The sequence below is a fragment of the Protopterus annectens genome, chromosome 1.part1, assembly GCF_019279795.1.
Source record: "Protopterus annectens isolate FY-2018-M chromosome 1.part1, PAN1.0, whole genome shotgun sequence".
In the NCBI taxonomy this organism is placed as follows: Eukaryota; Metazoa; Chordata; order Ceratodontiformes; family Protopteridae; genus Protopterus; species Protopterus annectens.
Window position 1 is genome coordinate 788,306,231 of NC_056726.1, and position 16,392 is coordinate 788,322,622.

The 16,392-nt window shown below is 40.8% G+C and overlaps 1 protein-coding gene across 1 annotated transcript in view; it reads right to left on the bottom strand.

The window, feature by feature from the left end:
• Window positions 1–16,392, bottom strand: part of EPG5 (ectopic P-granules autophagy protein 5 homolog) — a 2,535,958-nt gene that overhangs the window by 145,672 nt on the left and 2,373,894 nt on the right. The window lies entirely within an intron of this gene.

The following is a 16,392-nucleotide window of genomic DNA, read 5'->3' on the forward strand; positions in this document are numbered from 1 at the left end:
GAAGTGGGATTGTCTGAGAGATGAAGAAAGTAGACAGAAGTATAAGGAGATGAGGTACATGGCAAAGAGAGAGGTGACGAAGGCTAAGGATAAGGCATATGAAGAGTTGTATGAAAGGTTGGACACTAAGGAGGGAGAAAAGGACCTGTACCGATTGGCTAGACATAGGGACCGAGCTAGGAAAAATGTACAGCAAGTAAAGGAGATAAAGGATAATGAGGGAAATGTACTCATAAGCGAGGAGAGTGTGTTGAGCAGATGGAAAGAGTACTTTGAGGGGTTGAAGAATGAAGAGAATGAGAGGGAGAGAAGGTTGGATGATGTGGGGATAGTGAATCATGAAGTACAATGGATTAGCAAGGAGGAAAGGCTGTTGATCCAGATGACATACCTGTGGAAGCATGGAGGTGTTTAGGTGAAATGGCAGTGGAGTTTTTAACCAGATTGTTTAATGAAATTTTGGAAAGTGAGAGGATGCCTGAGGAATGGAGAAAAAGTGTTTTGGTACCGATTTTTAAGAATAAGTGTGATGTGCAGAGCTGTAGTAACTACAGAGGGATTAAATTGATCAGTCACAGCATGAAGTTATGGGAAAGTGTAGTGGAAGCTAGGTTAAGAAGGGACATGATGATTAATAATCAGCAGTATGGTTTCATGCCAGGAAAGAGGTCTACAGATGCAATTGTTTGCTTTGAGAGTGTTGATGGAGAAGTACAGAGAAGGTCAGAAGGAGTTGCATTGTGTTTTTGTAGACTTAGAGAAAGCATATGACAGGGTGCCTAGAGAAGAGTTGTGGTATTGTATGAGGAAGTCGGGAGTGTCAGAGAAGTATGTAAGAGTGGTACAGGATATGTACGAGGGTAATGTGACAGTGGTGAGGTCTGCAGTGGGAGTGACGGATGTGTTTAATGTGGAGGTGGGATTACATCAAGGATCAGCTCTGAGCCCTTTCTTATTTGCAATGGTGATGGACAGATTGACAGAAGCGATCAGACAAGATTCCCCCGTGGACTATGATGTTTGCAGATGACATTGTGATCTGTAGCGAGAGTAGGGAAGAGGTGGAGGAGATCTTGGAGAGATGGTAGATATGCGCTAGAGAGAAGAGGAATGAAGATCAGCCCAGGATGGAAGGTTTGGAGACAAAGCCAGAGAGGCAAGATTATGTCAGTTTGGACATGTGCTGAGGAGGGATGCTGAGTATACTGGGAAAAAGATGCTAAGGATGAAGCTACCAGGTAACAGGAAAAGAGGAAGGCCTAAGATAAGGTTTATGGATGAGGTGAGAGAGGACATGCAGGTGGTTGGTGTGACAGAGCAAGATGCAGAGGACAAGGAAGAAATGGAACAGATGATCCGCTGTGGCGACCCCTAACTGGAACAGCCGAAAGAAGATTATGACGATGACATTCACAGGCAATGCACTAATGCAGTCCTGGGTGCTCTTATCTTGTTTGAGGCCAGTAGATCTTGGAAGAAAGCTTAGCAGTGGCTGCTGAATGTAAACAGTATTTTTTTTGTGAGTGTTAAGAGCTGCTAATGTAGCAGGAAAATAGAAGTTATGTCCTTACCATAACGTTCCATGTGGAGTGTTCATCTCGCCTTTGTTCTTACACATGGGTTCGGAGCCGATCCTCGGCTCCGTGTCGGCCGCTTGCAAGCTCTGCATCGAGAAGAAGCTCGAGACAATCTAATACCCACAATCCCCCTCTGCCTTTACCTCAGATCTAGTTTGCAAGCAAACCAGTCTCTAGAGAGAGCACACTCATGCTTACATCACATATGCACAGAACTAAGAGTCTATATATATATATATATATAGACACATACACATATATATACATGTCACTATGTACACAACACCTGCAAAGCAGAAGCAGAATGCCCCAGGCCAGGCACCAAAAATGAACGTTCTTGCTAAGGGCGGGAGGGTGGGAATGTAAGAACAAAGGCGAGATGAACACTCCACATGGAACGTTATGGTAAGGACATAACTTCTCTATGTGATAGTGTTCAATCTCACCGTTTGTTCTTACACATGGGTAGCGTCCCTAGCTCCTTGTTCCTGAGGAACTCAGGGAAGGACGTTCTTGAGAACAGTGGAACCAAAGGTTGCCCTGTCCCTAGAAACCTTGTCTACCTTATAATGAGAAATGAATATATGTGGCTTAGACCAAGTAGCAGCCGCACAAATAGCGTCTAGTGGTAGGCGGGCTGCATGAGCCAGGGATGTAGACACTGACCTTGTGGAATGTCCTTTGGGTTTGTGTAAAAGAGTTTGATTTGAAGAATCATAGACATAGATTATACAATCCGTTAACCACTTAGAAAGAGTTCTTTTGGTAACCGCTAATCCTTTCCTGTTATCAGCAAAGGCCACAAAAAGTTGATCAGTTTTCCTGTGATCTTTTGTTCTATCCAAGTAAAATCTTAGCTGTCTGTGAACATCTAATTTGTGCAACATATACTCCATTTTGTTGGAGTGATTCTTGAAGAAGGTGGGTAATTCAATGGACTGATTAATATTGTTAATAGAACAAACTTTAGGGAGGAAGGATGAATTAGTTCAAGAGAAACTCTGTCAGAGTGAAAGATCAAATAAGGGTGCCTGATGGAGAGAGCTTGAAGTTCAGATACTGCCTAGCGGATGTAATGGCTACCAAAAGAGAGTCTTCCAGGACAAAAATTTTAATGGGCAAGAGGAGGCTGGTTCAAAGGGGGGCAACATTAATTTAGATAACAACAAGTTTAGACTCCAAGGTGACGAGGAGATCTAATTGGTGGTCTAATATGAAAACCCCTTTTAAAAGGCTTTACAAAGTCTGTGGGCCATAACAGGAGCCCCACATTCTTCCACATGGAAATTAGAAATGGCAGCCAATTGAACCCTTAGTGTGGCAGGAGAAGCACCCTGATGGAACAAGTCCGTTAAAAACTCTAATATTTTATTCAAAGGAGCTATAAAAGGATCCACTTGCTGTGTATTTGCCCAGAATACAAATCGCTTCCATTTACTAGAATATGTTTTAGTAGTGGAAGCTTTATGAGAAGCCACCAATATATTCTGAACTGCCGGCGAAAGAAGATCAGACCTGGCTAAGTTGGGAATTGGAGCAACCAAGCTGCTAGATGGAGGGACAAGAGCGCGGGATGGGGAGCCCCTGACGAGTGAGTCAATAGATCTGGCTCTGGGTCCAGAATCCAGGGTCCCCGAATGCAGTGTGTCTTCAGGAAGGGAAACCAAATTTGACGAGGCCAGAATGGGGCAATGAGGATTATTGTCCTGTGTAGGTTTCTGGCTTTCTGGAGAAACTTTGATATCAGGCCAAAAGCAGGAAATGCGTACAGGAGTCCCGGGGCCAATCGTGAATCAGTGCGTCCCTGGGGACTTCCCTGGAGGTAATAGGGCAAAGTAGCTCCTGCATTTGGCGTTCATTGGAGACGCAAACAGATCGCAGGAAGGCTGGCCCCACGTGCGAAAAATCCTTTTCGCCACTGACTGTTTCAGGGACCACTCGTGTGGTAACAGAATTGCTCTGCTCAGCCTGTCGGCTATGACGTTGGATGACCCCGGGATGTGCGTTGCTATTAGAAAGCGACCCGTGGACTCCGCCCATTGCCAGATTCTCATGGCCTCTCTGCATAGCTGATAGGACTTGGTTCCCCTGCTTGTTTATGTACCAGACTACCGACATGTTGTCCGTCTGAACTGCAATAGTTCCCAGAGGAAGAAGGGGAGCAAAGTGTTGCAACGCTAGAAACACTGCCCTCAACTCTAGAACATTGATGTGCAGATTGTACTCCAAATTGGTCCATTCACCTTGGACTGTCTGTCCCTGAAAGATGCCCCCCCACCCTATCAGGGAAGCGTCCGTGGTCACCGTAACTGTAGGCGTGGGTAGCACAAATGGTCTCCCCTTGGAAAGGTTGCACGCTTGAAGCCACCAGTTTAGGTGTGTTTTGCATGTGTTCGTTATAAGAATCTCGTGTGTTAGAGGTAGTTGTTGGAACGACCATTGTGCAAACAGTAGCCATTGTAGGACTCTCATGTGCAGCCTTCCCAAGGGTATTGCAATAAGAGAAGCTGACATGAGTCCCAAAACCTTCAGTACCAGTTTTGCTGGAGATTTCCTGGACAAGAGAAGAAGACGATGTGAGTCTGAAGTGAAAGTATCCTTTCTGGAGGAAGTCTTAGAATTAACTGACGTGTGTTTAATTCCGCTCCTATGAACAAGATACTCTGTGATGGCTGAAATAAGGATTTTCCGAAGTTTACGGAAATTCCTAGGTGAACACACAGTTGAAGAGTATAGTCTCTGGCCTGTAGTAGTTGACGCTGGGTGGTGGCAGAAAGGAGCCAGTCGTCCAGATACGGAAACACCTGGAATCCTTGGCGTCTCAAGTGAGACGCTACCACTGCCATGCATTTGGTGAAGACCCTGGGGGCTGAGGTCAGACCAAAGGGCAGGGCTCGAAATTGAAAGTGACTGGCCCCCAGCCGGAAGCGCAAATGATCTCTGGATGCCCTGGCCATTTTGATGTGGTAGTACGCATCCTCCAGATCTATTGAGCACATCCAGTCGCCCTTCTGTAAGAATGGAAGGATCGATTGAAGCGTGACCATTCGGAACTTTTCTTTCTTGACGAAGGTATTGAGGTCGCTTAGGTCCAGGATGGGCCTCCAGTCCCCTGTTTTCTTTGGAACTAAAAAGAACCTTGAGTAAGTCCCGAATCCTTGCTGGTCCGCTGGGACTGGTTGGATGACTCTTTTTTCTAGCAGCTTTGAAATTTCTATAGCTGCTGGCTCTCGCAGATGGGGCGGTACATCTGGGAGTCTTTTCTTTGGAATGGGATGGGATAGAAAGGGTATGTTGTAACCTCTGGTAACCACGCTTTTTACCCACTTGTCTGTAGTTATATTTTGCCAGGCCTGAGGGTATAAAGCTAAGCGACCCCGACTGCCTCCAGAGCAGGACAGTCGGGCCTCCTCTCAGGAGTGCTGGAAAGGTTTACCAGGGAGTGTATCCCTGTCACCTTGATGCTGCGGACCCCCTCTGCCGCCAGGGCAGCGTCTTCCACCTCTGCCCCCTCCTCTGCCTCAAGAAGGGGCATCACCCTGTGTGCCTGGGAAAGATCCTTGGGGTTTTCGAAACCACATTTTTCCACCACGTTGCCCTTTGGGGTACGGTCTGGTTGGGGTGGAAAAACGGACTCCGACAGCAGACAGAGTCTTTCCCTCCTGTTCACACCGGGTAAGGGTCTCCTTTACTTTGGGGCCAAAGAGAGTGGCACCGTCAAATGGGGCGTTAGTAAAGGAAGACTTGAAGGCTTCCGCAAATGAACATAAGCGCATCCAGGATTGTCTGCGAGGAGCAATCGCTGAAGCTGCTGCCCTACTCGAACCTTTGGCTGCATAAGAAATCAGCCTCATGGACGAGTTCACAATGGATGTAAGGGTATTAAGTTGCGCTGTCACTTTCTCTGAGACAGCAGCATCTGTAGTACCCTGGAGGGTATCTCCCAACTCTTTGACTAGATCCCTCTGTAGTCGTGTAAAATGGGTCAAATAGTTCAGGGATCGCATGGAAAAAGCCGCTGAACTAAAAATGCGCTTCCCGTACCTGTCCATAGTCCTAGAATCTTTATTAGGGGGATGGACAGATGAGGAAGATTCCGACATCTCCTTTTCGTGGCCGCTGCCACCACCATAGCGTCCACTGGAACTCCTTTTGTTACGTAGGTCTTGTCCTGAGGTGCAGTGATATACTTATTGGGTTTCCTTGGGACTGGTTCCACTGTGTCAGGAGCCTCCACGCCTTCGAGCAATAAGTTCCATTAATTCCGAAGGGCGGAGTGACCCAGGAGGAAGAAGGGCGAGCACCGAATGCCTTCAGCAAAACTGACTCATCCTCAGAAGGGGGAAGGGAGTGCCAGTCACCTCTCTGTTTCAGGATCTCCAATATGTCCGAAAAAGAGACATCTTCTGAAGGTGACTTAGGGGACCCTTCTGACTCATCTAAGTCAGTATCGGATGTCAAGGATTCTTGTGGAGAATCCAAGTGTCTCCTCTTACACAATCTTTTCCTAGGGACTTCTTCGTGGGCAGCATCCGAAGAAGCCTCCGAGGAAGAGGGGGCACCCTCCAGGGGTGGCTGAGACACTGGTGCTCGACGCTTGGATGTGGCCGTGGGTGCAGAGGAGGATAACGGCCCTTTATGGGGAGGAGAGGTTGCTTCCACTGATGTGGTTGTCTGGGTAGACAACACCTTCCTCATTAGGTCGAACGCCCCCGGGTCCCGAATCGAAGAATCTCCCGGTTCCGAAGAAATGGGAAGAATCCCTGAAACAGGTACCGAAGGCATCGACCCCGAGGACGGAGCCGAATCGATCCGCGCCGAGGCCCCGAGGGGAAGAGTCGGAACCGAAACGTCGGTTCGACTCTCGGCCCCGGAACCAAGGACAGATCGTCGGCTCGAGACTCCGGTACCGGTCCACGGAGTCGAGGTGAGAGGAACAGACCGAGAAAAGGACGGTTCTGGACCCGAGGGCTCCACAATCAGAAGATCAACCTCTTCCGGCTCCAAAGACTGGACAGGTCTCGGAGGAGGAATGGATGGAGACACTGGGAGGCCTTCAAGTTTTGACACCAACTGGGTGGAAACTGAAATAAGTTTGGACAGGGCCGAATGCTCCAATAACTTCTGCACCACACGATCCACATCGACATCGGAGAGTTTGGAAGAAAACGGGTCGAAGGAACCAAGACGGAGCCGACCTCAATAAAGTCGAAGGAGGGAGCTCCATCACCGGTTCCAAGACTCGAGGCTCAGGAACCGACACCAGTTGAACACTCGGCCCGAAGTCTGTGGAACCGGTGATCTAACTTTACTCGAAGAGCTCGGAGCCGATGACTTGGGCTCCGGCGTCTTCGATTCCTTCGAGGATTTCGATGCCTGGTCAGAAGCATCCAGAGCCTCCTGAAAGGAAGGTTTTAATAATCCTCTGTCCATGAGTTTCCTGCGCCTATCTGTCATGACCCTCCCACTAAAAGAGTGACAGATTGAACAGTCCTCTTGTAAGTGGAGAGGGCCAAGGCAGTAGACGCAGGAACTATGGTTGTCAGTCACTGACATTTTTTGGCCACACTGACAACGCTTAAAACCTGATTTCACTTTATCAGACATTTTACAAGTAAGATAAGAGTCAAGTCCAGTATAAGAGTCAAATCCGGTGAAAAAAAGTCAAATCCGATTTAAATGTCAAGTCCGGTGTCAAATTTAAGTAGGGTTGGTAGGCCCCGAAAAACTCTAACCAATTAATAAACTTAACGGTACCGAGAATTCAACCTACTCAAACACACATACACTCAGTATATCAACTAATCCTTTCCTGTTATCTATGAGAAAAAAATTTCCAATAAAATATAACAAAAATAAGTTATATCTTAACTTAAGATGCTCGAGCTAGCTCCCAGCGATGCGAACGCAGCAGCGGCAAACTAGATCTGAGGTAAAGGCAGAGGGGGATTGTGGGTATTAGATTGTCTCGAGCTTCTTCTCGATGCAGAGCTTGCAAGCGGCCGACACGGAGCCGAGGATCAGCTCCGAACCCATGTGTAAGAACAAACGGCGAGATTGAACACTATCACATCATAATATTACTGCAGATAGTGAGCACATCCTTTGTTATTCAATGTTTGTGTATCTGTGGTCTCAGTTTTCTTTCTATTCCAATTATGTAACTGTACATATACTTCACTTGTCAGGTCTTCCATATGTATTTATTGTTTGTCAGATTGACTATGCTTATTGAAATGTAAACCACTGTTATTTTGCAAACTGTATATTGTTTAGTTACACTACAATATAATGCAGGCTAAGCCTGTAATTGGTCATTGTTTGATCAGTGTTCTATGCTGGTAAATAAACTTAAATAAATAAATGAATAAAAACATCTGTCTAATATTAAGCAAGTGATTCCTTTACCACTGCATTTTTTCATGATGACCAGCCATGCAGAAAACCAACTGAAACTGAAATAAAACACTCTGGACTACAAATTGACAGATTACAAATGTATCTGTATCACAAAACAGACAGAACTCCGTGTTTATTTCCTGTGTGTGTGTTCTCTACCTGACTTCCTGCACCCTGAGGAGCATCATCACAATGTGATATGTGATTATGCTTGTGTGGAAGTGAGCTCACAGCGAGTGTGTGGATAAAGTCGAGAATGCCATTTTTTAACTTAAGTTTCTATTAAAAAAGAAAACTTGTCACTCTAATTCAAAATTAAAATTCACAACAAGAGGAGATGTCAGACAAGCAGTATATTGATTTACTCATGTTGATGACGTAAGGTACAACAGTGGATCTTCAGTAATGTGGCTTAAGTTAATAAATTTTAGCCTTAAGTTAATAAATTTTAGCATTTTGATTTTTTTTTTTTTTTTTTTTTTTGCAGAACTGTTGCGTTTTGTTTAGAAAGCAAAGATATAATAAGGCATATTCTAATCCTGATAGAAATACACCAAAAGCAATGGCCCTCATGGCATTTGTGGCGAAAAATATGTGAGAGATTTCACAACTCTGCAGGACTAAGCTTTAGCATGTGGGAGGAAGGATAAGGCTGAATCAAGGGTAAAAACTATGAGTAATCTTCATCTAATAGGTCTGCTGGCAAAGTGGCATGGATTTACCAAGTTATTGTTTGGTGCCTAGGAAGATACTATGGATTTTTTTATTGATTATGCAAGTTTGTTTTTTCCAGCCACTGCAAAAATGCATCTAAATAATTTTGTATGGAATGATAAATGTTTTAGGCAGATTTGTCAGATTTATGACTATGTCACTTCCATAAAGGAAACAATGTATATTAGACAAATGCCATGGAAAATCATTGATCAACACAAAAATAACAGTAGATGTAGAACTGAGCCGTGAGGGAATTCTAATTTTAAGACTGCACGTTATTCAGTAGGTAGCCAACAAACCAGTTGCAAATCTCATTGAAAAAACTCAGCGGCATGGTAGTACAATACGCTTGTACAGTCAATAAATATGGAAAGCATGTAAGATGAATGTGTTTGGTCCATAGATGAATACTAGCTTTATTTTGCAGGATGGTTTCCCTAAAAATATTAACGGAGAATGTCAATGGCTTGACACACAAAAACAGGCAGTAGTTTCCTCCAAATAACAGTGTGGAGTTCAAGTAGATAAAGAACTGAGCGTTATAATTTGACCAAGAAAGGATTTAAGAATAGTCATTTAGCCCAATGTTAGGGACAGATGAAAACATAAGTAATAACACTTATGAGGAAAAGTATGCTAATAATGAGAGAATAGGAAAAAAGACAACTGCAATGGCAGATGTTAATGGATGGGGGAATATGTTAGTGTACGTTTAGATTCGACGTTTAGATTCCTCTATAATACATGTAAGAGAACTTAGTAGGGCAAAATTGTCAGCTGTCAATAAGGGCTTTTATTTATGGGGTACAAAGGAATACAATCTGTAGCAAAGATTTAGCAAAGAACAGAGTGGTTATATCCAATGAATGAAGACTTTTAAAAACATAAATGACAGTATTTGATATGGTGTCTTTCACAAATAAAAAGAGAACAGAAGGAATGAATAAATGTATTACTATGCAAAACACATTAACTGAGGAAGATCGGAAAGAAATTATACACCACAGGAGCAGGTATATTTACTAGAAATTAAATATCACACTTTGTCTGACACAATTATTGAATGAATTTCAATGTCCCCTAAAGATAAGAATGCAGGAGCGATAAAATAAAAAAAGGCACTAGTGCTTCCTTAACTATTTAGTGAAAAGAAAAATATTGGGTAAATGCTACACTGCAACATTGTATAAAGAACACAGAAAGTATTTCAGAAGGATTGTCTGAGGTAAATCAAAGTTCAAACACTCTAAAGAAATGAGGGGGAAATTATAACAGACATTATTTAGGGGGGCTTAAAAGATGAAGATACTGCAAAGCAATACAGGAAAACTCATGAAAAACGAGGAAGTGCAGATGTATTTAGCCAAGAAGAAATTAATGAATATTTAGACAACATTAATTAATACAGAAATATAGCAATTAAGCAAATACATTTTGATAATAATCCAAGAGGGAAGAAACTGTTACTGAAAAAAATGTAAAAACAACAGAAAGTAGAAAAATCAGTAATAAATCTTAGGCATCCTAAGATAAGGGAAATTACTTGGGTTATGCGCAGAAGGCCAAGTAGTAACTTGAATATGTCAACAGCAGGGGAAGACGCAGCAGGATAACTAATGGTGAAGATACATGTGGATGAAATGGAAATCATGATTCATAAGCAATCAACTACAAAGTCTCCCAAGAACGGATGGCATACTCACAGAAATCTGGAAACTAGGTGGTAAGAATTTAATAACATTTTGGCATGTATTGTTTAAGAACATTGAGTGGTGGGGACATTCTGAAAGCATGAAAAAGTGTTGTGGTAATGTTGCCAAAGACAAGGACCCAGTAGACTTGTATCTTTCAGATCAATTTCCTTTTTGAATTATGATTCTGAAGGCTTCATATCTATACTAGCTAAAAATGGCAAAAGCTTTATCTAATATTGATAAATATGGATCACTGTGGCTTTGTAGAAGGGAGGCAAATATTTAATAACATTAACAAAACTATGGTGATACAAAAGAAACAGAATACAGGAATACCCAATTACTCCTGGAAAGCTTGGATGCAGAAAGTGCTTGACAGGGTCTGCTGGGACTTTGCTAGTAGGGCAATGGTAGTATTTGAATTTCAAAAAAAATTGCTAGAGTTTATATTGACAACATATGAAGGCTAAGAGGCAAGAAAAAAGTGGGATGAGCCCCTTGGATAGACTGTTTTTTTAAATGAGGTACCAGGAAAGAATGTGCATTCTCCCCCTTTTTGCTTACACTCTACTTGGAGTCTTTAACGATAAAAATAAGAGGTTTACAAGTTCAAGTACACAGCTGCCACAGATGCCAGGAAAAATTGTATTGTTTGCTAACAATATTATATAGTTTTTGGCAAAAGAGAAAAAAAATGTATTCCTATTCTTCTATATACACTGAAACAATTTCAAGTAGTCTCCTGGTATAAAGTACATGAAGGTAAGACAAAGGCAACAGCAGTGAATATATAACTTCATATGACATTGTTCAGAGCTATTCGAATTTGGGGGCGGGGGGCAATACAAAAATGAAATATATGGCCATTTGGGTAAAACGAAGACCAGCACATGTGGCCAAAGTTACTTGGGAAGGAACTAAACTAATGGTAATTAAAACATTTAGTGTGGAAAACCATAATTATGGAGCTAGACAATAAGATACAAGCAAGGACAATGTTCATAGTCCTTATGGTTTTATATACAGGTCAAATATATTTTTCCAACCTAAATGGAAGACATGGAGACCAATTAACAAAAAGTAGAAAGAGCTTTCTAGGGAAAGGAAGAGAGCAAGTGTCAGGTAAAATAAGCTGATTCTTCCTTGGGACCAGAGGGAGAAGGAATGCCAGACTTGAAGGTTATTTTAAGGCCATCCAGTTGAGACATACATATGCTATTCAAGCAGACAGCTGTAGATCCAAATGGAAATAGTTATGCCAGCTCACAGTGAAATCGCAAGTCAAAAAAAGAATATCTCAGTGGACACCAGCAATTACGGAGAATATCAGTAAACCTGATAAGTGATACCCCGGCCCCATGTGCAAAAATGGAAAAAGGGGTTGTGGATGGATAGATGAATAACCATGCAGAGCATTTCATTTATAAAGTGTCAGAAAATATTTTAAGAACATCTCAAGTGAAATTTTGGAAAAAGGAAAGCCTTCCTGTAGGTATATACGCAGTTAAAGTAGGGGGACCTAGACAAGAGGTGGCTAGAAGTAAATGCAGAAAATTGGCGAAAGAGACAAGGCACTGGAAACAGATAAATCAGGTAAGGAAGGTAGCAGAATGGGAAAAGGTTAAATAGCTGTTTGCATTAAATGACAGGATCTGCCTATCTTATCAAAGACTGATAGAAAAGTACAAGTAAAGAGACAAGCAGAGAAGGGCACAGCTATACTAAATTTTATGATAAAATCAAGAAAAGAAAATGTAGACAAAAAAATGTAAAATAAGTAGGACATGAAATGTTTTATAAGAATTATAAAAATCAGCAGATAAGGAGAGATTGGGATAAGATGAGAGAGACTGGCAATGTAAAATAAGTAGGACATGAAATGTTTCATAAGAACAATAAAAATCAGCAGATAAGGACAGATTGGGATAAGAGGAGAGAGCTGAGCAATGTAAAATAAGTAGGAAATGAAATGTTTCATAAGAACTATAAAAATCAGCAGATAATGAGAGATTGGGATAACAGGAGAGAGATGGGCAAGCTACACAAGAACAAAGAGAAGAAATATGTAAGGCACTTAAATATCCAGCTAAATGCAAAAGACTGAAAATCCCTGGATGAAAATGCCTGCACATATATTTTTATACCTCAGTCAGAACTCATGGAGTTTTTCCTCAAGGTGAGAACAGATGCTGGAAATAGGTAGTGGGGAATGAGAGAATGAAAATTTATTTCAGGAGTGTGCAGATCTGACTGACTTTTAAATGTCTTCAAGAATATTCTAGAACAAATTATGGGTAAACAAGTACCATATATAAGAAAATTATTTATTTAAGTTTGAATTAAGATTTAAAAGTGCAGGAAAAAACAATCAGTGAGAAATGGAAATCACAGGAAAAAAAACATTAGCAGATATATTGAATATTAAGAACTAGGTACAGAAAAAGAAGATAAGATCTCTGTGAGGGACAGGGAGAAAACTGCATTTAAATAAATGGCAATTATGGATTTAGTATACCGAACCACCTGTACAAGCAGAATTTAAACATTTTTGATAGAAAGTGAACATATAAACGAAAAATATGTCAACTGTGAAGAAAAATGTTAAACTGCTTATGACTGATTTTGGCAATATATTGAAAACACTGTATACTTGGGGTTGTGACCACAGACCAGTTGGTATTGTAGGTTATTCTAAAAAGTTAACTGCTATGGTCTATCTATCTGCGGATTGTGGAGTTTTCTGTTTAAATTAGTGCTGGTGGTTATCAACTGAAAATGGGCTCCGAAAGACATTGCATCAAAGAAAATTTGTATACAACATTAATTGCTCTAATTGCGGAAGTTTGATGCTGAATTTGAAATGTAGTGATCACTTTAAAGGATTTAATGAGGCTCATGTTTCTTCATGATGAATTTATGAGGAATGTAAGGTCAAGTAATTTACTGAATTCAAACACAGGATCTTGTAGATGAAAAGCATAATGGCAAATATGATGTCTTAACTTGTGCGTTATCTTCTAGTATACCTATGGGTTGAGATAAGCTACATCCACTGCATGTGCTCATATCTACAACTATTTTAAAATATGATACACTGTAGCAACATGTGAGAATCTGGATTAAAGGTGGAAATATTTAATAAAAAACAATTCTGATTTATGTTTAATTTATTCTGTCCTTCATAAGATCTTTGTACTATTGGTGGAAATATCATCATGTGATTTGCCTTAGGTTAATTAAGCAACCAAAAAATTAACATGAACACTGTTACGTTATTTAAACTGTTCTGTATTAAAAGAGAAGTAATGCTGCACAGAAAATAAAATGCTGAGCAATGAAAAGTTTTATACGTAAAAGTTTAAAATATATCAGTTTAAAATATATTATTCCATATTCTACTTAGTAGTAAGCTGTATCAAGCTGTATATACTGTTATTTCCAAACGGACAGAAAAGTCTGTCATCAGAAGAATGATGATGGCTGGACTAACATCTTTTCCAGATGGCTTAGATTTGTGGTCCTTGAAATTCTTTCTGGGGTTCCTCAGTCTAGAATATCATCCCAGGAGACAGACTAAGAATGGTTGAATTATTTTTCTCAGATTTTTATACTTTTATTCCATCTCTACCTGTGTGTGTGTGTGTATGTGTGTGTGTGTGTGTGTGTGTGTGTGTGTGTGTGTGTGTGTGTGTGTGTATGTGTGTGTGTGTCTGTGTGAAGGCAGGCTTCTACAGCCCTCTATAACGATTGTTTCATAGGTAGAATTTAAGGTAGCAAGAAGTATCTCTGCAATGTCACTGAACATCTAGTCAAATCAAACAGCTGTAATGTTAATGCTTGCTAATTATTTCTTACATACATACAAATATTTCAAGCATGGGCATTAATGCCCTCCTAGCTTGCCAATATACCAAAACAAAAAGTTATGTACTCACCATAACGTTCGATGTATGCAGTCCATCTCACCTTACCCGTGGGTTCAGAGCGGAATCTCGGCTCTGACTCGGCCATACTCTATACTGGAAAACGAACAACACCAACTGGATAATCCAAATGTGAAACCAAGGAACAATGTAAAACAAAGCTTTATTCCAAAATTTCAAACCACACAAACAGGAAAACCAGAAATAAACTGCTAGAACTCAAAAACATGGAGAGTGCTTTCATCCCCCACTAGGGACTTCTTCAGAACTATTCAGACATTTGTTCCCAGCATTCTTATAGGATTGCATTTAAAGAGACATACCCAACACAACACCATAAATTACAATTCCCTAAAAACAACCATAAAAAAAATATATAAAATTTTAGATCACACCACTAACCCCCTCTATGATGTATATATACTAAATAAAATACAAGACAGTATGCTAAAAACCATAAATACTTTTCATTTTCAAATAGCAACTAATATTGACTTTCATTAATGCCTGGGTAACTAGTAGCATCCAGCATTAGTTGCCACTTCATTTCACAAACCTCAAGAACCTCCCTAGGCATATTACCCTGCCCATTAGTTTTTAGTTGCTGCAAACTCAAAAACTTAAATACATGACTGGGAAATTCAATTACGTGTCTGCTAAGGGCATTAGAATCGTTTTGATGTTTTATATCTAATGTATGCTCATAGATTCTTGCCCTTAGCTTCCTACATGTTTTCCCCACATAAAACACCGCACATAAGGTACACTTTGCCAAGTAAACAACATTATCACTTTGACAATTAAAAGACCCCCCCCAATGTGCAAAGTCGTATCATTCAAAATAAATTTATCAGTAGTGGTAATAACCAAGGGACACTGCAGACACATACCACATCTCAAATTCCCAGCCTTTTTAAATGTATATGTATTCTTTCTACCCTTCCCAACTTGTTCCATAATGTTTTTCAAGCATCTATCCCTTCTAAAAGTAAATTTTGTTTTTTTACAATTATTAAACAACTTTGCCACATGTCTGTCCAGGGATAATAGTCCCCAGTTTTTCTCCACAATTTTACAAATCAATGGTGCAGCTTTGTTAAAAGTTGAAAATCATTCTTTTTATCCCTAAGCTGGTTTATCAAAACACAATCCTGAACACTACGACCCAAAATGGGTGGAAACCAACCATTTTGCCTCTTTCTAAAAATTGTCAAAGTGATAATTGTATTTTATTTATTATAGATACATCATAGAGGGGGTTAGTGGTGTGATCTAAAATTTTAAATTTTATATATATTTTTTATGGTTGTTTTTAGGGAATTGTAATTTATGGTGTTGTGTTGGGTATGTCTCTTTAAATGCAATGTTATACGAATGCTGGGAACAAATGTTTGAATAGTTCTGAAGAAGTCCCTAGGGGGGGATGAAAGTGCTCAACTCCATGTTTTTTGAGTTCTAGCAGTTTATTTCTGGTTTTCCTGTTTATGTGGTTTGAAATTTTGGAATAAAGCTTTGTTTTACATCGTTCCTTGGATTGGCCATACTCTAGCTCGAAGTCTTCAATTGGCTCATGGCTAAGAGGTATCCCATCATGCAACAGGCCTATTCCCCAGATCTTGTTTGCTGCAAGCTCACACACATACACACCAAGAAGAAGAACAACCCCAACAGAAAGGACTATTGACACCTAGAGACAATACCTCCAGGTCCTCCAGGAGGGGGAAGGAGGGAGGGTTAGTAAGAATGTAAGGCGAGATGGACTACATACATCGAACGTTATGGTGAGTACATAACTTCTTGATGTTATGTAGTCCAATCTTGCCTTCATTCTTACCCATGGGACAGTGTCCCTAGCTCCTTGATCTTGGGTGGCTCAGTGAAAAATACTCTTGAGCACTGTGGAACCAAAGGAAGATCTGCCTCTAGAGACCAGATCTAATTTGTAGTGACTAATAAAGGTATGAGGCGAAGCCCATGTTGCTGCAGCACAAATATCATCCATAGACATCCTAGCCTGAAAAGTAGCTGAGGTAGCCACAGATCGTGTAAAATGAGCCTTCACTTTAAAGGGTAATTCTTTGC